We start from the raw sequence: 17,721 nt of genomic DNA, 5'->3' as shown, positions 1-17,721 counted from the left end.
TATGATTTAAATACCAGTTTGCAGGCATTAAAAAGTAGCTCGTATTATAAACTGTGAATGATTGTAGATGCAGTACATTCACCAGGGTGTCTTTCTTTGTCCCCTCCATTCACTAACTCTCTCCCACTGCCTCAAGGGACAGTAAAGTGTTCATTATACACACATTTCAGGATTGCACTTGTATTATCAGCCAGCAGTGTGCAGAAACTAGCACCAAGAACAAAAAACCGCACTGTAACAATTGTAATCCCCCTTTCCGAACAAAACAATCAATCTATAGGTGTGGAAGCGCCCTAAATGATGACAGAATTTGGGTGAACTTTCCCTTTAGAGCATAAATGGACTATTATGAACACATTTACCCAAGTTGTGAACCCTGCGTTGTTTTCAGAGGTTTCTGTATTGCTTTGAAAAAATGCAGTACATTTGTTGCTGCCGCTCAACAACGGCAGCTGTCACAGCTGCTAGACGTCAAGACAAACACTTGGTAGGCTACACTGTCCCATTTGACAACACTCGCGTTGCCCTTTTTTGGACTTTGAAGGTGTTCATGTCATTAAAGGAAAGCAAACTAATTTACAAACTTGGAAATACTGCTTATTTGTATTTTTATATTAAACCCATCTTTTTTTTCAGACTAGTGCATACGACAAGCAAACTTGACTGGATATTTGAACAATGCTTAATTAAAAATATTAGTAAGACATTAAAATTTTGGTCCATTAATGAATGTATTTACTAACATGTACAAACAATGAACAATACATTTATTACGGTATTTGTTCTTCTTTGTTAAATGTCTAATTAAAATGAAGCAGTTCATTGTTAGTTCATGTGACTCACAGTACAGTAACTAATGTTAACAAACATAACTTTGGATTTTAATGCATAAGTAAATAATAAACTGTAATTAATGAATGCTATACAGGATTTATACTTAAAAATTATAGCAAAATAGTTATAGCAAAACATCCATCACTGTTTGTGCTATGATTGATTCCTTAAATTCCTTAATAATTAAAAACATAATAATGAAATAAAAAAATAAAATAAAATAGGACTGTAACATTTATTAAAATAAAATAGGACTGTGATATTTAATAAAATAAAATAAAATGAAACAAAATTATATTAAATAAAACAAAGTATAATAAAATAATAGGGCTTTAGTATTTATCTGGTGGATGAGAATAAAATAAAATAAAACTTTAATATTAACCATGGTGGATGAAAATTAAATTAAATTAAATTAAATTAAATTAAATTAAATTAAATTAAATTAAATTAAATTAAATTAAATAAAAAATAAATAAATTAAATTAAATTAAATAAGACTTTAATATTAACCTGGTGGATGAATAATAATAATAATAATTAATAAATAAAATAAAACTTTAATATTAACCTGGAAAAAAATGTAAGAAATAATAAATAAAATAAAATAAAATAAATATTGTAAAAATTGTTTTTAAAAATAAATAAATAAATAAACTAATTTTAATATTGACCTAGTGGATACAAATAAAATAAAATAAAACAAAATGGGGCTTTATTATTTACCTGTTGGATGAAAAAAAAATTTAATCAAATGAGACTTTAATATTAACCTGGTGGATAAAAATTTAAAAAATTATAAATAAAATAAAATAAAATAATATATTGTAAAAAATAAATAAATAAATAAACAAATAAATAAAATAGGATTTTAATATTGACCTGGTGGATAAAATAGGGCTAGTTGGTGGATGTAAATAAAATAAAACAAAATAAAATAAGCAGTACACACAGTATGGCAAACATTGTAAAATACACAGCATTTGTTTTGTTTTTTAGCTTCACAATCGGTTGGTTGTCTGGTGTGTCAACAAAATATTAACCTTCTTATCTAAGCCAATTATCTAATTTAAAATAAAAAAAAACTAATTAAATAACAATATAACGTTTTTAAAATGTATTCAAGTTGTAAACTCAAACATGGATTCAGTGTTGAGACTGCAGATTTTTTTTTTCTAAAGTGTTTACATTTTACTGCGAATCCGCTCTGCTAAAGCCAAAGCTTAACATTGACATTGAGACTCTGGCAAACACTCAACTGGCAAGGTGCCCGCAATAGCCAGGATCTACAAAACAGAACTGGAACTTATTAAAATTAAACACAAGTCAACAAAGCAAAAATCCAAAGTTAAACCCCAAATATGGCTGCTATACCAACCTCAAAGAACATCCCTTGCTTAATTTCTCCCATAAAATAATTTATTTCTCCCTTAATAGTTCAAGTGAGGTCAAAGGTGAATGATACCATCCAGCGCTTCACATACTCAAAACCGGGTCGATTTTTTTAGCACAAACCACGCTCCCACTTTCACTTACCTAAGTGCATTTTGTTATGAAAAACGAGGAGGCTGAGAAAACGAAACGCTCTGAGGACAGCAAGTGTGGGCGAGTCTTTCTACCATGATGAGACGTGGTAAACTTGCAAATTATAGCTTGGTTTTATGCTCAAAGTCCCCTGATATGATTTCTAAGGCAGTAAACCCATGATTTACAGTAGAGCAGTTCTGTACAGGGATTGCATCCCGTTACTGTAGAGCCTCCTAAACATACATTGAGAAAAAAAAAATCTGGAAACTAGTAGTTTTCTATATTTTGCGATTCATGTTTTTATTTTATTTTATTTTTTCCCTGTTTATTTATGGTCTTGAATTGCATTATGTGATTGTTTTACAACTTGTAACCTGAAGAGTTGATTATGTAAGTGATGCATTGTTGTACAGTTGAAATCAGAATTTTTAGCCCTTTTTGAATTTTTTTTCCTTTTTTGAATATTTCCCAAATGATGTCGAACAGAGCAAGGAAATTTTCACAGTATGTCTGATAATATTTTTTCTTCTATAGAAAGCCTTATTTGTCTTACTTCGGCTAGAATAAAAGCAGTTTTTAATTTTTTAAACACCATTTTAAGGACAAATTTATTAGCCCCTTTAAGCTATTTTTTCCCGAACAAACCATCATTATACAATAACTTCCCTAATTACCCTAACCTGCCTAGTTAACCTAGTTAACCCTTTAAATGTCACTTCAAACTGTAGACAAGTGTCTTGAAAAATATCTAGCACATTATTTACTGTCATCATGGCAAAGATAAAATAAATCAGTTAATAGAGATGAGTTATTAGAACTATTATGTTAAGAAATGTGTTGGAAAAATATTTTCTCAGTGAAAAAGAAATTGGGGAAAAAAAATAAACGGGGCTAATAATTCAGGGGGGTCTGAATAATTCAGCAGACTTCAACTGTATATTACAGTACAAAAACCTTGTAATAAGCTGTCAGTACATTTTCTGCTGTTTTACAGACTTACTCATATATATTTAAAGGAGATATATAGAATAGATTATTTCAAACTATTAAAATGTCAATAAAAGTCACTTTGTTAAACTGTGGAGTTGAATTTTCAACATCAAAAGCCGACAGAGCAGAGATCAACATCTCATATTGCAATTCACAGCTGTAAATAAGCACTTGTGAATCAGAAAATACACAAACTGTTAATTTACATGATGTGTACTGTAAAGAAATGCAAGGTATGTCTGAGCAAACAGCACTATATGAAATGGAAAGCATGCTGAGACTGGAGGGCATCAAAATAATGTATGATATATCTACATGCCCTGTATCAGAAACCCAAAAATGACCAACCCAATCTGAGAAGTAGAGGTGGTGATTTTGTATGAATTTGTAAAATGAATTATACAGGTGTAAAGGTGCAGCCTTAAACCTAACCTTTAGTAGGGTGTAAACACATAAATATGTATCATATACAGTCAAGCCCAAAATTATTCACACCCATGGCAAATTCAGACTTAAAGTTACTTTTATTCAAGTAGCAAATATTTGGGGGATCGGAAATGACACAGGCTTCTCGCAAAAGATAAGACGATGCTCTAGAGGCCTCATTGTTGGAAAAAAAAAATTCCTCAGCTTTTATGTACATTTGAAAAAAGATTTTAAGTCTGAATTTGTCAGAGGTGAGAAAAGTTTGGGCTTGACTGTATATAAGGAGACAGAATTACTAGCCCTCTTCAAATAATTCCCAGGTGCTGCTTAATGGAATTTTTTTTTCTATAACCTGTTTTCATTCATTCCTTTTCCTTTGGCTAAGTCCCTTATTTATCAGAAGTCACCACAGTGGAATGAACCGCCAACTATTCCAGCATGTTTTACGCAGCGGAGGCCCTTCCAGCAACCCAGTACTGGGAAACACCGACACACACACACACACACACACACACACAGACACACGCGCACACACGCACAAACGCCAGTTTAGCTCATCCAAATCATCTATAGCGCATGTCTTTGGACTTCGGAGGAAACCCACACAAACACTGGGAGAACATGCAAACTCTAATCAGAAATGCCAACGACTGAGCCACTGTGCCACCCTGTAATAGTTTTATAAGACTATTTCTAATAACCAATTTCTTTTGTGTTTGCCACGATGACAATATATAATGGTTTACTAGTTATTTTGCAAGATAATAGTAGTCTGTAGACCTTTCAAATTATTTTATTGACAAAATCTTTTATTTCAGCCATACTAAAATAAATAAGAAAAAATAGTATTACAGTGCAAAATAAACATTGTTCAGTTAAATATCACTTTAATTTCACAGGAGGGCCACAAGTTTTGCATTCAACAACTTTACGTTTCATACAATTGGTATGAATCATACAGAAATCAGCCAATATTTAAGCAAAGTGTGAAATGGTCAGAAACTGCTGTGTGCTGATTCAAGTAGATTACATTGAATATGACCAAAAATAGGAATAAAACATTCATGCCTCATGGCAAACTCAATATTTAGAGATTTGAGTCATCTTGAGTGGGAGAACCATAATCCCAACAACCGCCAACAAAACTGGCAAGAACTTCATTTCAGTTCACTGAAGACATTCGTTGGCTGACTGCCGACTACAAGAAGTGAGATAGATGGATAGATAGATAGATAGATAGATAGATAGATAGATAGATAGATAGATAGATAGATAGATAGATAGATAGATAGATAGATAGATAGATAGATAGATAGATAGATAGATAGAAAGAAAGAAACTTTAAATGGGTATACAGTCTCAAACCTTGCTATATTTATTAAAATCCAGATAAAACTTTAGATGGATGGATGGATGGATGGATGGATGGATGGATGGATGGATGGATGGATGGATGGATAAAAACTTAAAATGGGTGTACAGTCTCAAAACCAGTAAGATGCTGATCAAACAATGCATTTAAGATAGATAGATAGATAGATAGATAGATAGATAGATAGATAGATAGATAGATAGATAGATAGATAGATAGATAGATAGATAGATAGATAGATAGATTCATTAGATAACGGTTGCGCAGATTTATAAAAATACAGCTAAGATACTTTGGTTTGTGAAAATGTTGAGTTCATGCTGTAATCTCAGTCGTGTAATCTTGGCAGATCTGAGTAGTGTTAAGATCTGCTATACTGTATGCCAGACACGTGAAATAGCTGGCGTCTTTTCCTCATCTTATTCAATCTCAATACCGTCTATAAGAACGACAGAATAGTACATATTTTTTCTGTCCTACAGGGAGATCTAGACCAGGTGTGACGTAGAGAGAAAAAAAGACAAATCCAGACTAGTCCTTGACAGCACTTCGGGTAGTTTTAGTCACATGCTCTCCACAATATAGTCGTTTCTCGGTTATAATCCCACAAATAAATCATTAATCATACAATCAGTGTGTTATTGAACTACAAAATATCACGACCGTTTGTTGTTGTTGAGACACAAATCTCACGGTCCATTTATACCGGTGGAATCGGAAGCGAAAAAAATACCCGGATTTATAAACACGGTGAGCAAATATTAAACACGAACCTTCATTTTAAACAAAACACTACAGCCGTTATTATTCAATGTGCCTAAAATCTTCTCTATTTCAATCTCAACGCGACAAAACAAAAACACAGCTTAAATAAGGGGAATTCGTACTCACCTCGTCGAAAACCACACGAAATGTGGCGTGAATAAAATCCCTTTGTTTTTCTGGCTGACCTTTGGTTGACTGTTTTCTGTCTATGAATGAACGAGGCTCAGCTTTCCATGGTCAATAATGTTGACCGCTTCTGATACACGGAATGAAACGGAGAGCGCGAGCGCGGTCAGTGCGCGTTCATGACGGGGGTTTGCCTGAGAAAGCGCACAGCTGCACGAGTCATCTTCTGATAACAACCGGACGCCGGTAACAATTAATATAAATAAATCCAGCGTCACGATTAAAAGCGAGCGGTATAGCAGCAGTTTCTCAATGTGTCCCTGAGAACCAGCAGCAGCAGCACACGGCAGAAGGGAGTCAAACCCTGGAGATGATAGAAAACTGGTAAGACAGCGTCGGGAGGGCAGGGCGCTTTGACGTGACACTGTTTTTACTACATTACACTTGACTAGCAGGGACAAGCCTACAGAAGGAGAGAGCGAGAAAGAGAAACCCCATTAGTAATACCCCAACCCCCCCCCCCCCCCCCCCCCCCATAAAACGTTCAACATTAATTCAGTTAATCATTAATGTAATGTATTAATTTAATGTATAAATTCCATGTTTACTACTTGACTATAGCAGAGACAAGCCTGCAGAAGGAGAGAGGCTGAAAAAGCTTTATATTTCACTGAAAATCAAGAAGTTATAACATTATTTAATCACTACAAACAGAATAAATAAAAAAAAAACGTGTAACGCGGGGGCGCAGTAGGTAGTGCTGTCGCCTCACAGCAAGAAGGTCGCTGGTTCGAACCTTGGCTGTGTCAGTGTGGAGTTTGCATGTTCTTCCCATGTTTACGTGGGTTTCCTTAGGGTGCTCCCCGCAAGTGCAAAAATTGTCCGTAGAGTGTGTGTGTGTGTGTGTGTGTGTGAATGAGAGTGTATGGATGTTTCCCAGTGATGGGTTGCAGCTGGAAGGCAGGTTCATTCCGCTGTGGTGACCCCAGATTAATAAAGGGACTAAGCCAAAAAGAAAATGAGTGAATGAATATAAAAACCTTCATCAACAATGACACATAAAAACCTCATTAATATTACCTCCAACTAGCCCTAAAACACTCACTAGTAATTAATTTAATGTAAAAATTCCAAGTTTTTACTACATTATACTTGACTAGCAGAGACAGGCCTGTAGAAAAAGAGAGAGGTTGAATATAGTATTTTTTAATTAGTACAAATAGAATAATAAAAACCCTTCATTATCAATGACACATAAAATACTCATTAATAATACTTCAAATTACACCCCAAATTACACTTCTTTACTACATTACACTTGACTAGCAGAGACAAGTCTGCAGAAGGAGAGAGAGGTTAAAAAAAAGACTTAATTTTTTACATTAAGGGCGGGCCTTTCAGAGAAACTAGGAAACATGACAGTCGTTTTCATGTTAGCTGAGTAGCTGTGTATAATCAAAGTGAGATATATGAAAAAATAACACAATTTTCTTTAAGTGAAACATTAGCACACATTGCTTTGCATCTTATAAACACAACCAAGCCTTAAAATTACATTCTGGACCACCCCTTTAAATCCAGATTTAATCTCATCAGTACAACTAGAATAAAAAACTATAACCTTCATCAATGACACATAAAAACCTCATTAATAATACCCCAAATTACGTTTTTACTGTGTTAGACTTGACTAGCAGAGACAAGCCTGCAGAAGGAGACATAAAAACCTTGTTAATAATACTCTAAATCCCCCCAAAACACTCAACATTAATTCATTTAATGTCAAAATTCCATGTTTTACTGTTACACTTGACTAGCAGAGACTAGCGTGCAGAAGGACAAAGAAGTTGAAGGTTTATTTTTTAAACATAAAATCCAGAATTTATGACATTATCTTTTTACAATAAATTCTGAATTTAAAACATCATCACTGATACAAATGGTTTTAAAAAATCTAAACACTTCATCATCAATGACACATAAAAACCTCATTAATAATACCCCAGATTCCCCTCAAAATTATGTTTTTACTGTGTTAGACTTGACTAGCAGAGAAAAGCCTGCAGAAGTAGAGAGAGAGAGAGAGAGAGAGACAAAAACCTTGTTAATAATACCCCAAATTCCCCCTAAAATGCTCAACGTTAATTCATTTGATGTCAAAAATTCCATGTTTTTGCTACATTACACTTGACTAGCAGAGACAAGCCTGCAGAAAGAGAAAGAGGTTGAAAAAAGCTTTATTTTTTTAACATTCATTCATCAATTTTCATGTCGGCTTAGTCCCTTTATTAATCCGGGGTCGCCACAGTGGAATGAACCGCCAACTTATCCAAAATGTTTTAAAGCAGGGGATGCCCTTCCAGCTGCAACCGAGCTCTGGGAAACATCCACACACACTCGTTCACACACACACTCATACACTACAGACAATTTAGTCTACCCAATTCACCTGTACCGCATGTCTTTGGACAGTGGGGGAAACCGGAGCACCCGGAGGAAACCCACGCGAACGCAGGGAGAACATGCAAACTCTACACTGAAATGCCACCTGACTCAGCCGAGGCTCGAACCAGAGGCCTTCTTACTGTGAGGCGATTGTGCTACCCACTGTGCCACTGCGTCTCCCTTATGTGTATATATATATATATATATATATATATATATATATATATATATATTAGATAGATAGATAGATAGATAGATAGATAGATAGATAGATAGATAGATAGATAGATAGATAGATAGATAGATAGATAGATATTTTAAAGCATATTAAACGGTAAATAATAGTAGTAAATAAAAATAATAATAAAATAATAATAAAAATATTAATTAAAAAATAATAAATATTAAAATGAGAAATCCAAATGCATTTAACAATCAACATTTATAGATAAAACAGTAATAATAAATAACAGTAATCAGTATGTTTACAATGATTCATTTATAATAATCTAGGTGTGTGTTGGGAAGATAGTAACAACAATATTGATAAAAATTATAACAACAATAATAATATATAATAAAACAATTAAAATACAAACACACACGCATACAGTTGAAGTCAGAATTGGAATTTCCTAGCTCTGTTAAATATCATTTCCAAATTATTTAAAAAAGAAGAAAAATGTATTTCTATATTTTTGTATTTTTCTGTATTTTTATATATATATATATATATATATATATATATATATATATATATATATATATATATATATATATATATATATATGTATATATATGTATATATATATGTATATATATATATGTATATATTTATATATATATATATATATATATATATATATATATATATATATATATGTATATATATATATATATGTGTGTATATATATATATATATATATATATATATATATATATATATATATATATATATATATATATATATATATAATGTCATATATACAGTTGAACACATGTTCTTTTTAATGTAAACTTTATAATTGTTTGTAACATTTATCATGACAGTAAAGCAATTATTGAATTGAGTTGAGGGCGAGGCAGTGGCGCAGTAGGTAGTGCTGTCGCCTCACAGAAAGAAGGTTGCTGGTTCGAACCTCGGCTCAGTTGGCGTTTCTGTGTGGAGTTTGCATGTTCTTCCTGTCTTCGCGTGGGTTTCCACCGGGTGCTCCGGTTTCCCCCACAGACCAAAGACATGTGGTACAGGTGAATTGGGTAGACTAAATTGTCTGTAGTGTATGAGTGTGTGTGTGTGAATGTGTGTGGATGTTTCCCAGAGATGGGTTGCGGCTGGAAGGGCATCCGCTGCGTAAAAACTTGCTGGATAAGTTGGCAGTTCATTCCGCTGTGGCGACCCCGGATTAATAAAGGGACTAAGCCGACAAGAAAATGAATGAATGAATTGATTTGAATTGAATTGAGAGAGTCTAGAAAGGTTTGTCATGACTCCAATGTGAATTTAAGGTAACTGGGCCACCTATTGCTGGATCTGGGACACCAATAACGTCATTGCTCAGTGTTAAAATAAATAAATAAATACATAAATAAATAAAACATTACAAAATAGTGAAAGGCAGCAAAAAATAAGAAATTAAACTACATGTATATTCATACTGGAGCACTTGGAGGAAATCCACACCAACACAGGCAGACCCAGCCGGGGCTTTAACCAGCAACCTTCTTGCAGTGAGGAAACAGTGCTAAAGACTGCAGACCTGCAGCTGGTACTTTAAAGTGTTTTTTTTTTTTTTTAAATAATATAATATAATATAATATAATATAATATAATATAATATATATATATTTTATATTAAATTATATAACTTTATATTATATTATTATATAATAAAATATAATATAAAGTTATATAATTTAATATAAAATAATATAATACAAAACATAATAATATAATATAATATAAAATGATATAATTTAATATAAAATAATATAATACAAAACATAATAATATAATATAATATAAAATGATATAATTTGATATAATTTAATATAATACAAAACATAATAATATAATATAATATAATATAATATAATATAATATAATATAATATAAAACATTATAATATAATATAAAGGGAATATCCAAAGGAAAATGAATGAATGAATAAAATAAAATAAAATTAAAAAATAAAATAAAATAAATGTTTTGGAGGCATTTATTCATTTATTTTAATCGATTCATAAATATTTTTAAAAATGTAGTTTAGACTTTAGTTTTCACTACAGTAAACTGGTGTATTGTAGTGAACAATAATCCCTATAGTTGTAGAAAATAGTATTTGCAATTTCCTTTTTACTTTTGCTGCTCGTTTAAACTACTCATTTAAAATGAGCTGAATTAACACAATTATTCAGGTTTTTTTTGGGACAACTTAATTGTTTTATGTTCAACCCACTTAAAATTGTAAAAACAACTAAGTTAACTTAATCGATTTTTATCGGGACATGAAGGAATTGTGTGGAATCCAGCATTTATGTATGCATGTATGTCTGTCTACATGTCTGTGAGTCAGTCTTCTTCCTAAATAAGGGGAAATCTGATGTAATGTGCATTTCTTATAAAATTACAGGGACTAGAACTGTGATTACGTTTATTCATACTTTCAAGACATGTCTCTTGAGCTTGCCATTTCCTAAGATGACAAGTCTCATCAGGTTTTGACAGCCTTACAAATAGCAAAAAAACTATAGCCTGAAGCCAATTCCTTCATCTGCTCAATAGTGTGCTATAAGGTTATTTTACAATCATTTCTAATTGGTCAAATATTTGTCGCTGCTGCCATCTGCTGGCGAAGGCTGGTTGCTCTAGGTCTAGGAAACTATTAAGGCTGTTGTTTAATGATGTGATCATAGTATTTACTGTCCAATTCTGCGAGTGTTAGACAAATACTGCACATAACTGCACATTATGTACCGCACAAATGGGATTACATAAAATTTGGTAATACTATTCAAATTTTATATTATATATTATTATTACAATATTTATATTATATATTATTTTATATCTTTATATTAATGCATTGAATCCATTAATTTTCTTTTTATTCAAAAGCTCATATGTTACAGAATTTTGGACTGTCTTAGAGTTAATTGAAATGTAGTTTTAACACTGATTATCACTTGTGTATCCTACTAAACGTAACAGATTATATAGATAATTTATAACAAAGTTTTGGGGTAAAAATATTATACTCATTAATGAAAATTGAATTTGGTTGCGATTCGAAATCACTTAATTCCAATATTACACAATGTAAAATATATACACTCACCGGCCACTTTATTAGGTACACCTCTCCAACTGTTTGTCTAATCAGCCAATCACATGGCAGCAACACAATGCATTTAGGCATGTAGACATGGTCAAGACGATCTGCTGCAGTTCAAACCCAGCATCAGAATGGGAAAAAAAGGTGATTTAAGTGACTTTGAACGGTTGTTGGTGCCAGACGGGCTGGTCTGAGTATTTCAGAAACTGCTGATCTACTGTGATTCACGCACAACCATCTCTAGGGTTTACAGAAAATGGCTAAAAAAATAAAAAATATCCAGTCAGTGGCAGTTCTGTGGGCACAAATGCCTTGTTGATGCCAGAGGTCAGAGGAGAATGGCCAGACTGGTTCCAGCTGATAGAAAGGCAACAGTAACTCAAATAACAACTCGATTAACAGAGGACTGCAGAAGGTCTGTTAAATATATTGTTTAAATAAACAATCAAAAATAACAAAGCGAGTTTTAGACAAACACACAATAAAACTGATCCATGTTATGTGTGATTTATTTTGAACAACATTATTATAAAAACTGTACAGCACACAATTAAGAACCTGAAGAGGGAGATGGTCCTGGCACATGGATATTTGTAGCAGTAAACATTGGAGATTGTATATTGTGGTACATTCTGTAATTATACATCGTACACTTTAGTACATATCAGCAGCACAACACCTGGACCAAGTGTTTAAACACACATCATTGAAGTGATACACTAGTGTGACATCATTAGTGTGTATGTTATCATTAAAATGCACAAAGGGAAGATAGTGAAGTACTGAAAACACATGTGCACATTTAACAAAGTGGAGCGTATGAAGGTTAATGTATATGTAAAATGAGCATCATGATGTTAAGGTTCCATCACAGAAGATTTTTTTGGCATTCACTTCTACTCATATGCTTGCAAATAATAAAGACCAGGAAGGCAAACATAAGTGTCGAAGATTCATAACTATATAGTAATAGTAATTAGGGCTGCACGATTCTGGCTAAAAAGTGAATCACAATTTTTTTTTTGCTTAAAATCAAGATCACGATTCTTTCTTACTATACTTTAGATGTAAACAGGGGCGGACTGGCCATCTGGCAATTCTGGCAAATGCCAGAAGGGCCGGACCATTTTTTAAAATGTGGGCCGGTCAGGTTTTTTTTTTTTTTTTTTTTTTTTTAATATGTATTGTTTTTACATGCTTTTACAAGCTTTTATCTCTTACAAGATGTGATATTATGATGATAATAATAATAATAATAAATGTTAAGCATTTGGTCCAATAGGCGACGGCCGGCTGGTTTCGAGAGGGGCCGACCCAATCTGAGGTCACGCGGACGTAATCAAAATCCAGCAAGAATGTAAAACAAACACTAAGTCACTAAGTGCCACACATGTAAAATAAAGGTTAAGATGAGTGTGCTATTATTATTGTTAATTCTCAAACATATCGTCACCTTAGGATTATAAGGTTCTGTCTGCATTGAATGGTTTTGAGAAATTGAGCATTCAAAGTTTTTGCAATCCATATAGCAAACAGTATGTGTGCAACTTTTTTTTTTTTTAAAGTCTTAAAATGTAAACAATAAGTTGTCATTTAATAAAAATATGTCAATAACTCAATTTTGACAGATAGAACCTCATAATTCTTAAGTGACGATACGATAAAACAACACTAATAATATTAGGCTCATGTGTAGCTCTACTGTTGCTTAAAATGCTCAATTTTGTACAGTCATTATGGTGGACTTGAACAGACTTTCAAATATGTGTAACCCCGCCGGTCTTACAAGACCCAACCCCGCTCCGAGCTGGGATCGAACTGGCGAGCTTCCGCATGAGAGTCGGTTGCTCTAACAAGGAGACTAAAAACCATGGTCTTTAGCGTCTGTCGCTACAGCACCCTTTGGAGATCAGAGGAGTGAAGTTTACCTGCACAGCACTTACTGGCTGGCCACGGTTACACTCACCCCCCTAAAACTCACTCCCATCCGGGTCACGACACCAATGTAACCCTGCCGGTCCTACAGCACCCAACCCGGTCCGACCTGCACAGCACTTACTAGCTGGCCTCCGCTACATATGTCCTGTTTGTTAATTCACAGTAAAATGAATATATCAGAATATATTAATTCATTCATTCATTTTCTTGTCGGCTTAGTCCCTTTATTAATCCGGGGTCACCACAGCGGAATGAACCGCCAACTTATCCAGCAAGTTTTTACGCAGCGGATGCCCTTCCAGCCGCAACCCATCTCACATTCACCCACACACTCAAACACTACTGACAATTTAGCCTACCCAATTCACCTGTACTGCATGTCTTTGGACTGTGGGGGAAACTGGAGCACCCGGAGAAAACCCACGCTAAGGCAGGGAGAACATGCAAACTCCACACAGAAACGCCAACTGAGCCGAGGTTCGAACCAGCGACCTTCTTGCTGTGAGGTGACAGCACTACCTACTGCGCCACTGCCTCGCCTATATCAGAATATAACTTTTCATAATTCTGAAGTTGATTTATTATGTTTAAGACATGTGCTTGTCATTTGTCATTGACAGCATTATTAGATCATTTGTTTTAATTGGTACAATCAGACATTTGTCATTATCAGAATTCTTCTTGCATTTTATTCAACATTATATAAGCTAGACTAGTTATACTGACACTGCTAAACATTTATTTTCATGCACAACACTGTGTGTTCGCTATGAAAGAAAAAACTTATCAAATGCTTGTCCTAATTATTACTGTAAAATGCGTCATGAGCATTTAAATGTTGTGTGGCCAGTTTCATTTTCACTTCCGAACGTGGCTCATGGCCGCTGTCACTAATAAAACACACACTCATGCAAATCATTCCTTCAGCGCGGCTCTCAAACGATAGCTCTGTGCAACAAACTGAACTTTATTTACAACTTTAGTACTTGTTATTCACAGCCTATGCAGGTTGTGTTCACTAAAGTAGCTGTCATTGGAGTGCTACGTGCACATGCACGTTCTCAATAGCTCGTGGTCGGCTAACGTGTGATTTCGCCGCTGCAAATAAATCATTACATTTAGATAGAAATCACATTTCTGGGTGAATTATACCGTATAAACACAGTATGTGACACTTTTAACGCCATTTGAAGGTGTCAGTGTTGCTGTGAAGACTTGTGCGACTGCATTGCTTCTCTCCTGACCTTGAAAATATAATCGTAGAAAAGCTAAATTGAGATCGTGTGTAGGGGCGAATCGAGATCGTGATCTTTTTTCGATTAATCGTGAAGCCCTAATAGTATTCCTTATGTATTTTTGTTATTTATTTAGAAATGTGTAAAAAGCCTTGTGTGAACACATCCTATACAGAAGAAAAGTTTAGAAATGTGGCAACATAATAATAATAATAACAATAATATGGCATGAAGTTATTGATTTAAAGCAGACATGCTCAGATTTGATTAGTAAAGGAATTAATTAACCCTGAAAATAAAACAAATGTGATTATTTACCATTTCAAACCAGCATGTCATTTATTACTTTCCTCTGCTTTCCTGGTTCTTGTTTTCAATATAAATTTATTGAAAGGGCAAAAAGCACCATAAAAGTAGGTTATTGATTCTTATTTATATAATCTCAACAACAAATTAAATATTTTTAACTTAAAAATGACAATCTGGCTCTTCATTCTAGTTGTTGCAGCGCATTTATTATTCTACTACCTGTTCTTGTTTAAAAAATGTGATTACTTTTTATACTGTATAAAAACATTTTCTAAAGCTTTAAGTTAAATTTACAATTTAATTTGAGTCATTTTTATTCATAAATCAAAAGCTTTCAGATAATATTAGTATTTACACCGAAAAAAATCTTCACATAAAACATTGATACCACTTTATATTAAGTGTCCTTAACTACCATGTAGTTGCATTAAAAATAAATACAATGTACTTACTGTGTTCATAATGTATTTGAGAACACTTGTGGTGCTCATGAGTTGGGATAGGGGTTGGGTTATGAACAGGTTTGGTGGCATGAGTAGGTTTAAGGGTGGGTTAAGGTGTAGGGAATGGTCAGCAGTGTATTTACAAATGTAGTTACAGAAGTTAATTACAGGTGTAGTTACATACAGGTATTAAGTACGCAGTAAATACATATTTACACAATAAGTACATTGTAACAAACTATTAATTCTTGTGTAAGTACATATTAGTTAAGGCCACTTAATATAAAGTGGGACCAAAACATTTCTATTGAAATCAATTTTTGGCATATTCTTTTTAACATTAAGTGAATAAATCAGGTTGGGTTACTGACTTGTCTGAGATTTTCAGTGAATAACACATTTCAAATGCTTTCGGAAGTCTTTCTTAATCATTTTATGAAACTTTATAACACATTTATGTAGACATTAAATCTTGAAGAAGATTAAAAGGACCAGTCCGCCATTATTCATAATTGAATATGGAGAAAAGAGCCAAATAATGCCTTCTTAAAAATTCTCCTTTTTGTAGAATGTCATGAAAGTGAACAAATAGCATAATACATTTCTTTAAGTGACCTCTTCCATTAGGACTGACCTCATTCAGTCATTTTCAAATAAACCCAAAGACGTTGATAAGTTCAGTTGAAAAACTTAAAGTGAAAATCACTTAAAGTGACCTGTTGTTTCTTTTCTGATATACTGATATTTCTGTCTACTGTGACGTGTCTGCAAAGTTCAAAATGCACACTTAGAAATAAAGATGCCAAAAAGTACAAAAAGGGTTCCCTAAAGAGCCATTTAATGCAGAGATGCCTAAAGTAGGGCCCGCGGGCCAAAGTTGGCCCATTGTAACCTCTGATTTGGCTCAGCATTCCATCTAAAAAGAGAGTGAGAAAGATAGAGAGGGTTGGGGCGAATGTCTTTAAAAGAGATCTTCATTTCTAATTTGACGTAACCTTTTTTTTGTTCGCTTCATTGCTGAGCTACAAAAATGCAAACTGAAATGAAATGTTTCAATTAAATGCTGCAAATAAATCAGATTTTTAAAATTGTAAATAATAGCCCCTTTCACACAGTGATACCGGTAAATATCTGGAAAATTTCCGGAGCGACTTTACCGGTATATTCAAAAAAGTGCTGTTCACACAGGCGAGGACGTTACGGAAATTTTCCGGAAAAGAGCATTCACACATCCATTCCAAAATACCGGTAAATTCTGACATCATTCACCACAAATGAGCTTTAAACGGCTGCGCTTGTATTTGTAAACATTTGACTAACTTACATTACAAACTCTGTGGATGATCAATATTGTGAACAACTTTCGCAGGATCACTTTCGCATGTCGAGATGTTCATAATATGTGCGTGTGCAGGCGCTCACAGGCTGTTTCACAGGCACACGAACGTAAACCAACAACGGCTTATCATAAGCATCTCATCGATGATTATTTACACAGTTGGCATTAAGAAGAACATATAAACGTGATCTGACTAACTTCTAGCAGCTAAAGGTGTCTGGGAAAATATTCAAAAGCTGCGTCCCAAATCGCATACTTATGCACTATTCTACGCCATTTTGTAGTATAAATAGTGTAAGTAGTGCGTTCACACTGAAAACTCTTAAAATAATAAGTGCACTTTAATTACCCGGATGATGCACTCATTCAGTCGCTAAAATGAAGTGTGGAATGATGGACACTTCACGCACTCAACGACCGCAGGTTTGCTTACGTAGCGGAAGGGGCGGAGCTATCGGACGCACATGTTGGATAACTTTATTTATTTTGGGTGGAGAAAGCAAAATTCTCCTACGAGTGATTATATCGCCTCCCGATGGTGAATGCGGCAATACTCACGATAGGTATTATTTGATAATTCGGTCGTTTATTTCACTGATTTGGCAACTGTCAAACGTCATCAGGGAAATGGTTTGAATTT

General features: G+C 33.7%; 2 protein-coding genes across 5 annotated transcripts in view; both read right to left on the bottom strand.

Annotated features, from left to right (window-relative positions):
* src (v-src avian sarcoma (Schmidt-Ruppin A-2) viral oncogene homolog) overlaps positions 1-6,445 on the bottom strand; it is a 121,036-nt gene extending 114,591 nt beyond the window's left edge. For 3 of the 4 annotated variants that reach the window (XM_017353519.4, XM_005174130.6, XM_017353520.4), the window contains exon 1: positions 6,041-6,445. The gene's annotated coding sequence lies outside the window, so the exon portion shown is untranslated. 4 annotated transcript variants of the gene reach the window in all.
* Positions 1-17,721, bottom strand: part of mical1 (microtubule associated monooxygenase, calponin and LIM domain containing 1) — a 508,844-nt gene that overhangs the window by 199,561 nt on the left and 291,562 nt on the right. The window lies entirely within an intron of this gene.

The sequence above is a fragment of the Danio rerio genome, chromosome 23 (genome assembly GCF_049306965.1).
Source record: "Danio rerio strain Tuebingen ecotype United States chromosome 23, GRCz12tu, whole genome shotgun sequence".
In the NCBI taxonomy this organism is placed as follows: Eukaryota; Metazoa; Chordata; class Actinopteri; order Cypriniformes; family Danionidae; genus Danio; species Danio rerio.
This window is presented reverse-complemented; position numbering and strand designations above follow the sequence as displayed.